This window comes from Patagioenas fasciata, chromosome 17, assembly GCF_037038585.1.
Source record: "Patagioenas fasciata isolate bPatFas1 chromosome 17, bPatFas1.hap1, whole genome shotgun sequence".
NCBI classification, from domain to species: domain Eukaryota; kingdom Metazoa; phylum Chordata; class Aves; order Columbiformes; family Columbidae; genus Patagioenas; species Patagioenas fasciata.
In genome coordinates this window covers 9,137,192-9,154,604 of record NC_092536.1, presented here as the reverse complement: position 1 = coordinate 9,154,604, position 17,413 = coordinate 9,137,192, and the positions used below count along the sequence as shown (strand labels likewise).

The 17,413-nt window shown below is 47.5% G+C and overlaps 1 protein-coding gene across 2 annotated transcripts in view; it reads left to right on the top strand.

The window, feature by feature from the left end:
* The window catches only part of GGT1 (gamma-glutamyltransferase 1), a 58,725-nt gene that overhangs the window by 20,678 nt on the left and 20,634 nt on the right, over positions 1 to 17,413 (top strand). The window contains exon 1 of one of the 2 annotated variants that reach the window (XM_065851828.2): positions 16,832 to 16,854. The exons of the other annotated variant lie outside the window; for it this stretch is intronic. The gene's annotated coding sequence lies outside the window, so the exon portion shown is untranslated. Of the gene's footprint in view, positions 1 to 16,831; positions 16,855 to 17,413 lie in introns of those variants that run through there. 2 annotated transcript variants of the gene reach the window in all.

Below are 17,413 nucleotides of genomic sequence, written 5' to 3'. Positions count from 1 at the left end.
TGGAGATGTGAGTGCTCTGCATTATTACAGCCTCTTTTGAATACTTGATGGGAGACCTGAGTCTGGCTTGAAAAGACAGGGACAGAATGGGGCTGAACGCTAAAGCAGCCTGGCCAATGCCTCAGTTTTGTCACACTGTTTATGCAGGTCTCTAACCATGATAGGCCAAATTCTGATGGCCCTTCTCAGATTTTTATTGAATGTTTGATCAGACAAAAGCCCTAACTGTCAATCTCCCTGTTGTCCCCCTCCCTGCTCTAGCTAAGCACCTGCAAGAGAGAAATTAGCATCAAGAGACCCCAAGATATTGCTGAGCCTGACTCGGATTAATCTCATTTGGAGAGAGTAGATGCTGAGTAAGGACTTCAGGATCTGGTTGGAGAGCTTTGAGAGAGGCTGGGTCAAGAGAAAATCACTTATATGGGGTGCAGCGTTATGGCTGCGGGAGTGTCACTGGGAGTAAAAGAAAGGACAAAAGCTGCCTGTCTGGAGCAGTGGGTAGAGGTGTCAATGGAGGGTTGCACAGTGGCCTTTCCCTGCTGTCTGGTAACCGGACAGGCTGTGTTAGATCTCTGCTTCTGCCTGCTCTGTTCTGTGAGCACTGCGGAAAGGAGAAGCAGCAATAGCTGCTTGGGTTTGTAACCAAAAGATCAATTTAATAGTAGAAGGGCTTTGTATGGCTGAATTGTCTCACACCTTATCTCTGAGAGTCAGGAGAAGGAAATGTATTCTGCAGCTTACATTTAGGTGGGGATGAGACCATGTGCATTGTTCTGAGGTGGTGGGAGACCCAAGGCAAGCAAGCGGCTCAGGGGATGCCACTGTTACCAGGATACCTTTTCCTCTGTGTGTGACTTGAACATATCCCACCATAGAGCAAATCCTCTTAACAAACAAACAGTTGTGGGAGCAGTTCAGCTGGCTCTCATCTGTGTGCTTTAAAACTGGAAGCACTACAATAGCATGAATAATAGGAGCTAATGAGAAACACACCAATGCTCTGCTTGGTTTTACTGAAGGAGAAGGGCTGGCTGGCAGCTCTTTGTAGACTGAGGGATAATCCTGCCCTATCTGTGTGTGCTTTCAAAGGGTGCATGACAGCAAGTGGGTGTATTTCTATAGCTAAGATGGTCAACAAGGTTTGCTGCATACACAGGGAGGAGACAAGAGTTTGCTCAGGAAGAGTAGAGTCTGTCAGACACTGCATCCTCTGGTCCTATACAGCCCTGGGAGAGACTGAGCCAGGAGGTAAGGATGCACGACCTGCGGGATATCAGTCTATCGGAGTGTCCCCATCATCCCTTTCCTCTTTGCTGTGGTGGCAAGAGTACCTGACAACTCTGCAGGGAGACAGATCAGCTCATGAGCTTGTCAGGTAGAACAGAGCGGGATCTGTCACAGCAACCACAAGCTGTGGTTTTGAGGCTTGGAAAGAGGATTCCTCCACCCCATCCCAGTGGGCATATTAGTACCTCTCAGAAGGATATAAACATGCTGCTAACCTGAACACAGGTGTACGTGTTTCTGCCAACTGCAACTAGCTGGGTGCAGGATGTCTGAGTTAGAGTTTTCCCCAAAATGTCTCTTAAGATGAAAAATGGGAAAAATAGAAAGCAAACAGTGCTGTGGCTGTGAAGGTTGTGGCTTCTTCCCTCACACAACTTGAGGATTGCCTTGAGTTTGCACTGTATAACATGCCGCCGCCCTGTTTGGGTAGTGCTCAGCACCATAGCTCTCCCCTCAGACATTGCAGAGCTGGATCACTGCAACCAGAGCTTGTGCCACAGCCCTTTTCCTTGAAACACCCCTTGGTGCTTGCTGTGTGACTGCAATCCCAATTGCCCCTGCTCGGGAGGAACCAGGCATGCACAGGCACTCATGCACCTGCGCGCTCACTGAGGCTGTTCTGATTTGTATGCTAGTCAAGCTGGATTCGAATGACAATCCTAATTATGTTTGCCTTGTATATGATGAAGGTTACATTTTTGACTGTTGTTGCTGGGCTGAAAATGTAATTGATTAATTTAGTGCCTAAGAAGGGAAAGAGGATTAAGGCAGTGAGGCTGGGCTGTCAGACACTGGATTGACTGCCTCACACTTTCACAGCTTCAGCTTTTGTTTGCCTGCAAACCAGCTTGTCTGAGCTCCCCAGTTGCTATTTCTCATGGCTTTGAGCTTGTTGGCAAATGCCTCAAAGCCAAGCCTCCTGCAGGGAAGGGAGAGCCCTGGAGATACGTGTAAAGAGCTAGTTCAGGCTCCAGGGTTAATTCCATTATATCTGGGGGCAAATGCGCTTGCTGTTTAGCCATGGTATGTTCAATGGGAAATACATGTGGGGAGCATCATAGTGCAAACACCTGTAAACTCTGAACACTGAACAAAGTAGCACAGACCTGTAGAAGGTCCATGACAGCAGTGTTTCAGGAAAGAAATCCCTTTAATGCTTGTGCAGAGTACGTGGAGGTGGGGAGATAAAAGATGAATATAGCATCAGTTGGACTGTGGTCTTTGGGAGCTCCTGCAGCATCCATACTGGCAGTAGCAACTGCATTCAGGCACTGCTGAGACCCTGCACTTGATGGAGAAATGGTAGCAATTGCCCATCTAATATTAATTAGGTCTTATGTCTTTTGCTTCTTGCAGCTGAGGCTCTCTTTGCAGCTCATGAGGCCCCTTGGTGATGTTCTGGGTCTGAGGCATGCATCTGTGCGGTGATGGATTTTAAAAACAACAGAGTTATGCTAAGTAATTATGGACACTGGTCTGATCATTATTGGGCAAATTAATCAAGTTCTAGCAGGGTCCACAAAAGCAGATTTGTTGGCCTGTATATTGCTCGCATAGAGAACATTAACAACTTGTGATCTTGTGGTCACAGTTAAATTGGACAACATTGCTGCAAGCACAGGGAAGGTCACCTGTCTGCTCCAGTGATGCATGGCATTAACTTGACTTCTTGCACAGGAGAATTCTGAGCTTCCACTGCTTTCATGATGAATTGGTTAGGTACCTGAAGCACGTGGAGGATTTCTGTTACCTCCATTCTGGGAACATGCTGCACTCATTTCATTTAAATGAATTTTATCTTGATTAAATTAAGCCAAACTGCAAAGCTGGATACGGTGAGGTTTGGACACACAGTCTTGCGCTGAACTGCCGCAGAGGCTGTAGTGCCTGGCAGAAAGGCAGAGCAAGCAGCTCTGAGAGCAGCACCAGAGACACCCGTCACAGCTCTGGAAGCATTTGGGTCAGCCATGCTCTGCATAAAGGCCTTGCCCATCCTGTCCTCTCCCACTCAGGGAGCGTATCACACACCTCCAGCATGGGGTATCTCTTCCAGCCCTGTGTGGGCTTTTAGAAGGAGGCAGTGGGACTCTTCTTGGGAACTCTTCTTGTGTTCTGCCCCAGGCTTGCACTTCCCCACTCTTTCCCCTCCACCTTCTCTACTCCTTTATTGCTTCCTGGTCCTGTTTTCCAGACACCTCTTCTGTCCTCCCCTGCTCTCTAAAGCAGAGAGCTGGCAGACCCACAAGAAGCCCTACGGAAAGGGAAGGAGAGTCACTGGGTCTGACAGGAGGCTTTTAGAGGCAACAACACAAGATCCCCAGGTAATACTTTGTGCTTTTGATCAGCCTGTAAGGAGGGACAGTAAAGTAAAAAAAAATAAGCAGAGCAAATGCAGTTAATGAAGCAAATGCAGGGATGTGGCACCTCCAGGGCAATCTGGGGCCCCAAGGGGCTGCTTTGCTGTTCATCCACCTGCCTTTGGGACACAGTGGTGGCTGCTTCCCTGCTGATGCTTTCACAAGGCTGATGGGAGGTGTAGGGGAGGGCCCTGGGACCTTTCCAGGCATTACCACATGTTAGACCATTTGAGAGGCTGATCTAAGACAGGAGAAACAACGGAGGGAAGCCCTGCAAGGACTCATAATGTGCCTTGCCATGGGAGTCTCACATTTCCAGCCTTTGAGAGGCAGAAACATCTGATCTTATTATATGTCATTCGGGGATCCCTTTTTTTGTATGTCTCATAAAAATATTTCTAAAGAACTTTTAGAAAACCTGGCTTAGAAGGCATGTCCACAGCTTAAGGCTATGGCTGGAGTTACAGTTTCATAAAAGAATTAAACCATCTTAAGCCCATACAGGAGAGGCTGAAGGCAGTGCCTGGTGCTGCTAAGCTTCTTTTGGAGCTTGAAACCGCTAAGTGCACAGATTATATTGGCTCTAAGCATCTTAGCAGCAGCGCTAAACTGATGGGAGCAGCCACTGGCCTCCAGGGGAGTGTGTGGACCAGGCGCTGGAGGCCAGACAGCCAGGCTGTGCAGGTCTGATCTGAGCAGGCACAGTGTGCAAAAATGCTGGCGGCTGGTTTGGGTGGTGTCTGCTCAGGAAGCTCGATGCTCTCACCATCGGTGGCTCTGGCAGAGTGAAGCAAGTCCAGCCATTAGGATGACACATAAGATGTCCTCCTGCTGACGATGATGACACCGCTGACTAAGACTTTCATCTTCTCCAAAGACCTCAGCACTCTTAAAAAAACTTCTAAAAACTTGTTTACCGTTCATGGCAGAGCTGGAAAAGTGACCAGCTGTTTTTCTTTCCAGCTTGACTAGTTTTTCTCCATCTACATCCAAAGATAGAAAGACATCTCAGAGCTAAAAAACCTCAAGTACTTAAAGCGTAGTAGAAGAGCACAAGAAGGAGGGCTCAATGTGGCAATTGGAGCATAAAAGCCTTCTCTGAAGCATTTCCTCCTCGGCCCAGAAAGCTTTCAGAGTCAGGCTGTTACACACTGGTGACCCAGAATGTAGTCATATTAACAGATGGGTGGTCAGAAGCAGGTCTCCAAGTCTGTTGGTGAAAGCCCAATGTTGAAGGGTCTTCTCTGGCTGTTCTATACTGCTCAGGCAGCCTCTGAACAGTGGACTAGAGCTGTCCCCTTAGGAATTCACCCCGTGGGGTCTGAATTTAGGTGATCCCCAAGCCCATGTCAGTCTGCAAGGCAGTGCCGTGAGCAGGCAGACAGCAAAGGGCAGTGCTGCCCACTTCATCTTTGCCAGGAGGCTGCAGTGTAGCCTGTCCAGTGCTGCTTCCTCCAGCAAACAGGCTTTTCCCAGGAGCCTTGTCTGTGTCATTAATATCTGGAACCACCAAGCTGCTCAGCACAAAGGCTCTTTTGGGCTTTGCCAGGTTCAGGTTTGGTTTGGATAACACCCACGTGTACCACTTCCGCCTTGTGTGCAAAGTTTGCTGCTCGCCTTGGTGTCATCCTGCACACGCTGTCTCTGGTGCAGCGCTATGGATGGAGCCTTTCCAGACAGGCTGTCAGAGCCTATGATCTTCGCCAGATGCATTAACTGTGTTAACCTTTGAAGTAAAGTGAATTTCTCATGTCAGAATAGCAGAGGCCAATGTAAAATCTTCCACCTTCCCCTACTTCTTTTGTCATTGTAAGAAACACTTTTGTCTTTTCTGTGCTTACCACAGCAGGTTTGTGTGGCTTAGCCCATGTTTGCCTCATTGCGTCAGTCCACACAGTTCACTTGCAAGGAATTTCATCCACGCCTTAAAGAAATTGAGGAAGATGAGGTTGGGAAGGCTCTGGGACACAGGTCCTGCCTCAGTGGTCGCAGGCAGCAGTGCTGAAAAGCAAGAAAACCAGAGGGAAAAGTCGGGTGCTCTGGAGGAGCTTACCTTGTGAAATATGCTTCTAAGAGCTGTGACCAAGTGCTGCCCTCCTTTGCACCATCACCCCGCAGGGTAAAGGTGCTGGGGTGCCATTCCCCAGACCAACCCTGAAGCCAGAGGGACTGCTGACAGGCTGCCCAGCCCTTGGCGTCCCTCTCTGCATTCCCTGATGTCAGGTGGTATTTATTATCCTGCAGCCTCATAGTGAACCAGGACAGTCGATCCCAGGGAGGATTCCCCCACTTTCTTTGATGCAGCTTGAGACAGATATAGGGCTGCTCCATGAACAAGGTGTTTGTGTGCCCGAGGCAGCGAGACTGTGCTTGGTGAGGAGTAGCAGATCATGTCCAGGAGCCAGGGGCATGGTTGCAGGCCACAACTCTTGCAGGGCCATCCAGCTTTGGTGTAGCACAGACAACCCTTTGACAGGACGGGATGCAGCAGGGCAGTGGCAAGGTGGAACTCCACGAAGGGGATACCCCTGGGGAAGGCTGCTGCTGGCAGTGCATCCCCCCATCAGCCACCTCCTTTGGACAACTGGCAGAATCCCTTGTCCATAACGCCACAGACCGCAGGCTGGCTACCTTTGAATTTCCTCCCGTCTGTGCCACCTAGTGCCCAGCACAAGAACTGGGACTGACCCAGCGTCTCACCCACAGGGGAACAGCCCGGCTGCTCTGGAGAAGAGGCTCTCTTCTCCCTGGGCCAGCACCAAGCCCTGGGCCGGGCAGGGCTGTGCTAGGAGAACCCCTGAGATGCTGCACCCCCTGCGTGGAAAATCCCACTTAGGTCCAGGTAGGATCGCAGTGCGCAGGTGTGTCTGTGGGGTGGATGGAGTGGGGAGAGTGACTGCTCAGAGGCTGGAGGTGAGGTGAGGCTGGGTGATTTTACGCTGCCAGAGGCTCCAGAGAGGGAGAGGAAGGCTTGAAGCTCCCAGGAATCCTGCCTTTGCTTTTCAGGCATTGCATTCTTATGGCATACTCAGCACATGTGTTTTAATGGACAAAAATACTTGCCTCTGGCTGGAATTCTCCTATTTGGATAGATTTCAATGCTATTCCAAGGGGAGCTACAGTTAGCTTAACTTAAGTGAATGTCCTAGACCATAAGACACTTCTTTTTTTTTTTTTCAATCTAGCTATAGGTTTTTGGGCATAATCTTTGTTACGCCATTTCTTAGGTAAGTTCCTTGTACTAAGTTATATTTTTTTCAAAAAGCTTCTATAGAAGTAGCTTGATTTGCCAGCTTTGATTCTTAGCTCTGCCTCTGTCCTCTTTATCCTTTTCAAAGGAATACGTTTCCTCTTTACAGACCCGGTTTCATTTATAAGCTCTAAATAAGAAGCGATGAATCAGGAGCTAACAAATTCCTGCTTCCTTCTTGCTGCATATTTTTCCCATATCTGTATAAAAGATTTAATGGTGCTGGAAAGAGCTGCTAATTCAAACCCATCAGTATATATCTTTTGTATTGGCTTATCACAGCCAGGGATTACATATTTCTCTACATTGAATTTAATCTGCTCGTTTGCCCTATTTCACAGATGTTTTGAAGTTTTCCACAGGCTCTTTGAAATTTTCCTGATGTCCTTTGCTAGCTCCATATGTTGTCTTCTGCTGATAACACTGAACCTGCTGCCTCTAGCATCTATAGGACACCTCACTCAGATTTTTCTACATGAATTTTTGATCATTCCTTTTTCACTTGTAACTTGCCTTGGATTAAAAATTATTATCTGATATCTGCTTCCCAGAACTTCTTATTAGGGACTTCAGGGAGTTAGTAATAAAAACATTCAAGGACCAGATGAACATATTCCCATCCTCACGATCACATCTAGGAGTCTGTGAGTTCTGCTCCTCTTTGTTTGTGAATTGTATCTGCTGGTTTGCTCTCCATAAAGCTCTGCAGGTTTGCCTCTCCAGGATATATTGCACAGCCACATCATGCTGTTTCTGAAATATAACTTTTCCTACTAGTTTATTTTTTTTTTTCTTGGTACTTTAGTAAGCCTGATTGCTTAGGAAGTCTCAGTAGCCTTTTCAAATGTGAAAGGGTAGGATTAGCATCTGATAGGTAACTGGCTGTAGTGATAGCTCGGTGTTTTTGGAGCTGGCATGCTCAGAGCTCTCCTGGGGCTGCTATTGATCTTGGCATGTTACTGCTTTTGAAGGGACCAGTCTTTGAAACCAGGGCTCCAGGAAGTCATTTAAGGGTGTGTTTGCATCCTGCTGAGCACTGAAAATGTGAGGATTTCAGTGGGAAGGAAACTCACCTTGAAACAGAGGCAGTGTTTATCTGCTTTCCCTAATTAGCGCTCCATCTTCCTGGATGTGGTATTCTCCAGAGCACCCCCTCAGCAGTGGGAGGCTGGTGCTGGTGTCAACCCCCACCTGCCTGAGGCTTAACTGGTCCCAGCTGTGCTCTCCTCTACTTCCGGGGTGCCTGAGCTCAGTGCAGGTGTTTTGCTGTGCTGCTCACACAGCTGTTTGCACACCTGCAGTTGTTCTGCTCCTGAGACAGAGCGGTGCAGAGGCAGGGTTGGGTCTCCAGCAAGATCTTGGCTTCTCACAGGTCTGTAAGCTTCTTTATTGCTGTCTCTCAGCTCCTATATTTGGGACTCAGAGTCTCTAGGGCTTCACACCTTCCCCTGTGTAATTAACTCTCAAGTCTGTTGGTGTGCCATTGTCTACACCGTCTTTAAAGTGTTTGTGTGGCATGAGTGGCAGCAAGAGTCCTTTCTGTGCTTTGTCCCCAGAGCCCCTTAATCAAGAGTGAAGCCCAAAAATCTCTGTTTTACATGCAAGGAAATGGAGGCTCAGACAGGCAATGTGATTTATTGCAATCATTTAGCAGCAGAAACAGGAGTAAATACCTTCCCTGTTTCTCAGTGCCGTAACCCGAAGGCTGTGTGTTTTCCTTTACCCAGTCCCTTTCTGTGCAGCAGAGTGAATACAGCTGTACCTTGGGGTGGTTTGATGCATGGGACTTGTTTTCTGGTGCTAAGGAGGTGCTTGGCCTTGCATGCATCACCTTCAATTGTGGCATGGCAGCAGCTGTGCTGGGCTATTGGGGAGGGGGTGGTCAAGGCCTGGCCAAGGCTGAGCTCATTGCGGCGGCTGAGCCTGGCTTTGGCCAGCCCATCTGGTTAGAGCGGTGCAGGGAAGGGTTGTGTGACAGCCGAGCTCCTGGCTCCCCAAATGTGCGTCTCAACTTTAATTACAGTGGCACTGCTGCCGGCATATAATTAGCAGTTAAGAAATTCTGAGTGTGATGTTAATAAGCTGAGAGTAATGCAATTTGTCTTTTCTATAAGAGATGCTTTGCAAACAAAAAACCATAATTAAAAGAACACACACAGGGCAAACAGCAACTGTGCAGTGTGTGCGTTACTGCTCTATGTGCAGTACAGTTGGCATGTGGCCTGACCTGGCACACGGGTCCCCCTTTGGGACAATCTTCATGATATGGTTCCTGGGGGACCAACATGTAAAAACTGCAGAATTTGGCTCAGTTGTACGTTTTACAAAAGGCTCTTCCCATTCTTCTCAGCTCCCCTTTGATATAATGTTGTTCCTTGATAAGGATGAGTCTCTTGGGTGTCGTCCTCATTGCTTTTCATTCCTGTGGCCATTGTGTTTCTGCGCTCTTCCCCACGAGCCCCAATTAGCTTGAGTCTGGTGGGATCTGTGTGGCAGAAGCCAGCAAGGCGGCCAGGGTGGCATGTGGGGGAGGCAGAAAGCCCTTTCAAGAGCAACCAGCATTTCTGGGACCCTCAGATCTGAACAGCCAGGCTGAGCCCTTGACTCTGCCTCTCTCTCCCCTGCTTCTTCCTGCTGTCTTAAAAAAACCCAATGTCTCTTTTATCTAGTCTCCTGTCTCTTCACAGATCTGCCCTGCCCAAGTTCTAAGTTGACTTCTGGCCATGGGAGCTCTCATGAGGGAGCAGCCCCACTGAATCCCCAAGGTCTGTTTACCCCAAAGCCCCATTACACACCAGAGCTGACCTCACCAGCAAATCGTACCTTTTCCCCAGTGCTGCGAGGCACCTGTGCAAGGAGGGGAGAGGAGGCACAATGGCTGTCAGAAAGTGATTGTATTGTCTCCCCAGGCATCAGAGGGCTGGAGTCAGGGATGTATGCCTGACATCTGGGGGAAGGAGGAGGGTGGGAATATGGCCACAGCCTGTGGGAAACCCTTTTGCTTCTGTCTGCAGGGGAAGGTGAGGGACTTGCCCTGGAGAGGCTGCTTGTTCTCCTGCAAATGTCCATTTGTGCCCGATGGCTACAGCTCTTGTGATTTGGGGGGTGCCTGTGTTTGTACTGCCCCTCCTCTCAACCTGTGGGAGACACCCTGGTCTTTGAGAGTGCAGAGCCAGAGAAATGCCAGTGATTTCCCACCTGTTGCCATTTTTCCCTGCCTGGGAGCAGTGGTCAGGGATCTTTGATTGATAAGGGGGGCTTAAAAGCAGCTTGCTCACTCATATACTTTTGTGCTGTGCAGGTGTGACTATCCTGCTGCCTACTCTGCCAGCTAATTACAGCCCTGGTGTACTGGGAAAACAAACAAAGCCTTCCCCAGATATCGTGTTGAAACGTGGTAAAGGGATCTGAGACTCCCACTGGCAGTGGAAATGGCAGCAGCTGTGGGCTCAGCTGATGGGAAAACATCCAGCATCTGCCCCATCCCAACACAGAGAGGCTGTGGAGCAAACACAGAGCAGCCCATCCGCGTGGGATGGAGGGGGAGAGCTGGTGGGACCAATGATGGAGCCAGGCTCATGTTCAGGTTTGATTGCTGTGCAGTGCTGCGTGTCCAGCCTCCGTGGCATGTGTGCTCCTTCCAAAGCCATGGCCAGTGGGTCTTCCCAGGACCTGTGGTGGTACAGCCTCTACCTCCAGCCCAGTCAGCCCGTTCACAATTTCCAAGACAAGATGCAAGTGGTTTGAGGCAGAGGTTTGTGATTCTGGCATATCAAAAGCAATGGCCATCTCTGGTGCCTTTTGCAGCACCAAAATGAACAAGCCTAAAAAAGATAAACCAGACAGGGACTCTTTTCTCCCATCTAGGGCTTTAGGACCTCTATTTGAGATGAGAGTTTTGTTCTCCTGATAGAAGGTTTCCTCTCTCAGCACAGGAGACCTATTGGTGTTTCAGTACTTACTGTGCCGCAGTCCTGTGTTATGCAGAGCAGTGCTCACAGAGATGCAGTGAGCATCAAACCTGCCAGGTTTCTGCATTCACATGCAGAGCCCATCAACACAGGCTCCTGTCTTTGTGGTCTTCTTTTGTATAAACTTTGTGACCACCAGCCTGGGAACACACAGAATCATCCAGTGATTTCTGTGTATACCCTTTGGCTGCTGGAAGATGAACATACTTGACTGCTTTGTTGAAGCATGGGCTGTGACAGGAGCCTGCCCCATTCTATAAAAGCGTCCATCCCACATAAGGGCTATGGCTCAAGGATGTTTTCACCAAGATGATATCTGTACTGTGCATTTTCCTCTTAAGGTCAAAACTGTTGGGTTGCAAATGGCCATGCAAAGATGAACTGTATTTCCCAAGTCTTAACTGGACTGTGAGCCTGAAGGGCTAGGGGAGTACTCAGAGCTGCAGGCAGCAGCATCTTTAGAAAGGATAATCCATTTATTTCCCAAGGCTGGCATTCTGGGGAACAAACAGTGAGTGTAAGGTGCTGAGAGCCATTGGAATAAAACAGATGTAAGTCCAGATCCTCACTTACAGCATGGGCTGTCTGGCACAGTATGCAACCTTCCCATGTAGTGTTATATGAATTATCTGGACTGCTGCTGAGCACCCTCCTCACCTGCCCACAGCAGGGAGAACGGTCCTGGTATACATCAGAATTCCCCAGCCCATGGAACTCTTGCTTCTGGGTGTTCATCCCAGAGATGGGTTTGCCCTCTGGAGACTGGTGGTGGTATAGCCAGAAAGTACATAGCCTCTGCACACTCAGTGCACATTAGCACTTTATCTGAAGCCTTCTCAGGGACTCTGTGAAAGTCCTTTCCACGCAGCACCTGAACAGCCATCAGGGGCTCTTTGCTCCTGCAGCACAGCAGGTCTGGGGCTGGCTGCACCACTCCTTGCCTTTGCTGCTTTGCCTCAGCCCTGTCTGAGAGATTGCAACCCCCAAAGCTGCTAAGTGGTCTGATCAAAAACTTGCCATACTAAGGCAACCCTGGACTGATTCTGCCTTACCAGGATGCGCTGAATTTTACGCTGAGAGGTTTCATTTGTTGCTCTGAGACCAGTAGAGCTGATCCTGCAACAGAAACTGCTGAGAAAGGGACAAGAAGTCATGAGGCTTCCTGAGAAGTGTGGCTCTCCCAAGGTGAAGTTTGGCTGGGCTGCACACACAGATCTCCATGGGACTGAGCCTTGGGTAACTTCTGAACTTCACATCTGAGTCTTACTGATTCTTAGGCAGAATGGAAAAGAGATTCATGGAGTTCTGCATAGTGGACCTTGGCTCCTCCTGGGAAAAGTCCTTGTTTGCCCTGTTTTTAGGTCCTTCTTGCTTTGGTTGGACTTTAACAGCAATTAGTTACCCAACAACTTTGTCTAACAATCTGTGAGTTTTCCATTAAATGGCAAACACTTTGAACCTCACAGCTCTGCTGCTGAAATCTAATCTGCTGTCATTTTTCACTATGAGATGGAACTATCTTCATGATTTATTTATTTCCTGTTTACAGTGGGGGAGAAACATGAGAAACAGCAAAAACAACAGCCCACGGAGATCCAGGCACTGTGCATTAGATCACTGTCAGTCTCTGCACTTGTCACTTTCAACCGTGTCTGGATTTACTGCATATATAGGACACAGGGAAGAGAGGTGATGTCTAGCAACACACTTAAAGGAATTTGGGGGGAAGGTTTCTTATTCCAGCCCAGTCACTGAGGCCAGGTCAAGATTATCTCTGTTGCCATAGTTCTAAAGTGTGGATATGAATGCCTTTCTCATGTTGGCCTGTAAGGCTCCCTGGCCCTGATAGTAGCTTAAAAATGCTGCTAAGTGGCAAAAATTTTTGTTGTGATGATGATAAGAACTCAGCAATCTGGACAGGTTATGCAGTTTGGGGATCTTCCTGTAGGTGCGGTGAGTACTGGAGGATGTTATTTGGTAGCCAGCTTTACCCAGTCTCTCCTGGGTCTCTCCCTCTCTTACCATGAGTATCAGTGGAGAAATAGGGGAAAGGACCAATTGTAACTCTGCTCTTCCTCTTTGTACTTACAATGTGATTAGAGCTTGCTCTGCTGCTGATCTAGTATGTTTAGGCTGTCTCCAAACTAACCTGTAAAAGACATTGTGCACCTTGAGCAAATGAGAAGCTTTCTTTGGGATGGTTGGTATCTGCTGCAGTTGTGGTCATCCTGAAAAATGCTTGCCAGAGGTGCAGATTTCTTCTTTGGATAAGGATATCCAAACAATACGATGTTAATTATTTCTGGTTTGATCCCATCACCTCCAAAAGCCAGGCCCCCTCCAAAACAACAGAACAAGAGGGAATAGTTTACTGAGATCATGCTTATGTAATTTGCAGGGGAGTACAAATATAGTGAGCAAATCTTACATATGTAAGAGAAAACTAGTTTGTCCTAGATATGAAAAAAATCTCTTATGCAGCCTTCCTAGACGTTAGAAGAAGGGGATCTACATCAGATGTGTGTCTGATTTTGAGTCCCTTGACATTACCAAAGCAGGCCTGTTCCTTCAGATAAATGAGATTCGGGCAGAAATTTGGTGTACAGGAACACTCCTTACAGTGTTTTAAATAACTCCCTTTCTTGGGCTGGACAAGCGTTACATGAAGAGGACAGGGGAGGTCTCTGGCTGACAAATAACCCATGAAGTGGAAAAAGTAGCTCCAGTTCAATAAGCACTATGTAAGCAGCTCTGCTTGCAAGACTCATTCCCACATCTCCCCCACCCAAAGCCAAGAACTATCCATGGAGGTTCCTCTTGATGTGGGATTTAGATTCTGGGAACTGGTTGCGTTTATTTGGCTGCTGTTGTGTAATCCCACAGATCTTCGTGCCATTGCTGGTAGGTGACAGTAACTATGAATTCCGCTTTGTGAGAGGCCGGGCTTGCTCCTGCCTTTTCCAGTTGCTGTGGCTGGGAAGACACACACATCTTTTGTTAGACTTGGCATCTCCTTCATATAGCTATTCCAGAGATAATCAATAATTTATAAGCTCTGAATCAGTCAGACCTTGTCCTAATACGTGACGTGGCTTTTCATTGCTTCAGTGAAAGATCAACAAAGCTGTAATGAAGGAAGTTGAAAATTAATTATTTTCCTTTTGGAGAGCAATGGTACATCCTTGAGAGATTTCCTCTCCATTCACAGGCCACAGGACTTCCTCTGACGGAGAAGGACAGGATGTGCCTCTCAAGAGCTTCCCAGGTCAGTGTCCAGGACACCACTTTTTACAGGATGCACGTTCCTTCTCCTCCACAGAGCTCCCAGCCCCTATGGCCATGGAGCTGGGCAGTGCTCCAGCATCAGCTAACTTACAAGAATGCAGGAATAGGTTTTTCCTTACCGGGGAGGGTATGGGGGCAACAGTGCTCTAACGCAGAGGGTGTCCTTGCTGTCACGGCTTGTGCCACAGGTAAAACCAGCAACCGGCAGCGTATTGTTTGATGCACGAAGAAAAGAGAAGAAACAACTTTGCCAGTAGAGATTCACTCCTGGGAGTACCTAACATCAAACTATTGTCTCTATTCAAGTTTGATCATTCCTCTCTCTCCAACCTCTATGCTGTTCCCTTTAGCATGAGAAAGTACAGTACGGAAAATCTCTGACTACTCTGTTCTCAGCTTGCCCTGTGAGCCAGTAATTCTTCAGGGACGGGGAGGGGAAAGGGTGCCATGCCTTTACTGCTCAAGGATGCAGCTTCATTAAGTCACCCTGCCTTTCTGACCACTCCCATATATAAGGTCTTGCTGCCACTCAGCTCTGTGTGACTGATCTGGCTTTTGAAATTCCTGTTTCTGGGAACCTTTGAGGAACAAGGGGCAAGAGAGCAAGGCATAAGCACCTTCTTTTGATGTCACTCGCAGAAGTTGAACTGTACCCACGAAGAACAGAGATTTTAAAGCAGTGAGTAAACAGCGTGATTTTATCTATCATCTTATTTGTATCTTCTCTTACTTGGGTTGGACTGGGCTGTGAAATAGAGGAGTTGTTTCTTTCCCCTTTACTACGTACCTTTCCAGCTCTTTAATCATACTCTATACCTTTGTTTTACAAACCTTCAGGCTCAGGTTTGAAGAGCAAGTGTTTATCTTTTATAGAGATTGCCAAGTCTTGATCTCCTGTTTTTGCTTTGGATTCTCTTAATGAAGGCCAGGTCACAGGCAGCAGCATCTCTACCCAGGCAGTCTGAACAGCTGCTGATTCACCCCTTAGGAGAACTACTTATCTGGTTTGATAGGGTCAGCAGTACATGAACTGATGGTTTCAAGAGGAGTTGGGTTTTCTGACAGGGGCTGAGATCAGAGAAAGGAGTTGGGGATCTAGTGACCTGGGATCTCAGGTCAAGTTATTTCATCTCTGTATGGCCCATCCTACCCTTGAAGGTACTCTGCCTACTGCCCAACTTGATGGTGGTCTTCATTTCTTATTGGGTTGAAAAGGTCTGTGGAAAGGTTGATATCCAGGGTCATAAGACCGAGTCACAATTTGACCCTGGTTTTGGATGTAGCGTGACAGGGCCTGCTCATAAGAGAAGTGCTCTGTTGGGAGGGCAGTTCAAGCACTGGCAGGTTTCTTATGTGGCAGCGAGGGGAAAGGGCAGGAGGCAGGTGCAGAGCCAGGAAAGCTGCAGGGAAAATGGGATGATGCTGGGGGTGTTCTGCAGGAACAGAGTGGAAGGGTGATGATGTGGGAGAGAACAGAGCTCCTGATGCAGAGCAGGGGGAGCGCTCAGCAGAGCACATCAGGAGATTAGTTGTGTATGGGGAAACTGGCCTGTGAAGCAGAAAGAAATGTCCTGAAATAAACCAAGCAGGCCATGTTTACTTCTTTGTAAATAAATTTCTGTTGCAAGGAACAATCAAGAGCAACTGCATTTGTGTGAGAAGGAACAGCTTCTGTCCAGGAAAATTATTTGGACACATGAAGGACCAGAACAACACCTAGGAGACCGTGTGCTCATTACCAGAACAAAAAGAATGACCGTCTCCTACGTGTGCTTGGAAAACAAAGACCTGCTTCTGCCCTTGGCTGTTTCTCATGCTGTGGTATGTCCGTCTCATGCTGATTGCTCAAGCTGAATCCAACAGCTCTGGTTAGTGGAAGACGTACAACATCCCCCATTAAAAATCCACTCTGTCCCCATACAGCTGTTTTGTTTGAGCTGAAGCTCACATCAAAGGTGGGCTCTTGGGACCAGGGCTCCTCTCAATTTCCAGCACAAGGTCCCACTCCTGGGATGCATTTCCCGATTCAGCTGTCCACAATAAGCAGGGGTCAGACTGTGACTGCTCCAGGAGTGGCAAAGTTATTCAAACCTGCTCTGTGGCAATTAAGACACTCATGTATCATCAGAGTCTTGATTTAGCAAAAGGAAGTGAATTTAAGCAGGTAGCTGCAAATCTTTTCAGTTGGAAACTGAGCTCTTTTCCAGTTTCTGCTGAAGTTCGTGGAAACCTCTTCAGTTAATGTATTATTTTGGAATCTAGGTTTTTGTTGTTTTCTTTTCCCCCTGCCCAGATGCTCTACAGCCTATAAAATAGATGGATACCTGCTATGGCAGTAAAGTTAAATAAATCCTTCTGCAAAGGACCAAGAAATTCCAAACTTCATCTGTGGTCTGAGAGCTTCAGTGGACATGTGAAGTAAAGGTCCGATTGCAGCAATCAGGCTAAACTGAAGAAGCCTCTAGTCTTGCGAATGGGCTTTTTTCCCCCTTTAGTTTCCTCCTTTCCTATTCTTTAGTCTTTTTTTGTCCTCCTCTCTGCCTCCTTCATTTATTTTTTCTCTGTTTTCCCCTTCCACCAGTTTAGGTTTTCTTCTTTCCCTGTCTCTTCCTTCAGTAGCTCTCTGCCCTCTTCTATTCCAGGATGGTGAGGCTGATGGGAAGCTGTATGGGCTGTGCTGCTGAGCTGATTGCTGTGCGGACAGGTAGGTCTGTTCGCTGCAAGAACACAGTCCCATTGGGGGCCTGGCAGAAAGGCTTTGCAAAGATGAAAGGGCTTCATCAAGCTGAAAAATAAAGGGTACAAATTGGTGTAGTTTTTGGAAACCGTGGAGCTCAATATAAAACTTATGAGTAAAGACTGAGTCTAAATAGCAGAAAGATAAACTGAGGAAAAGTGATAAGACAGACCTTGATCAGTCACCCCTTTCTGGAAGGAAGGAGCAGGAGGTTTCAATTTATTGTCAGATACGACTTGAAATGAGTTAAGGTTTAACGAATTGGTCCTTGTTACTGTCATTGTGCTCACTTTGGCATATGGAGTTATTCTAGAATGTCATTTGAACAGAAAATAGGAAATAAGGGTTAACATCCTTTATTATCAAAATCAAGAAAGTAGCCTTACAAAATACAGTATCACTAGTAAGCTGTTATTTCTTTCGTGCATACATCCTCTTTATCTGACAGAACAAGATGACACAAGATGCAGAAACATACTTTCAAGGAAAGCTCAGAAAACAGCTTTTTGTGCTAACCCTTTTGTAA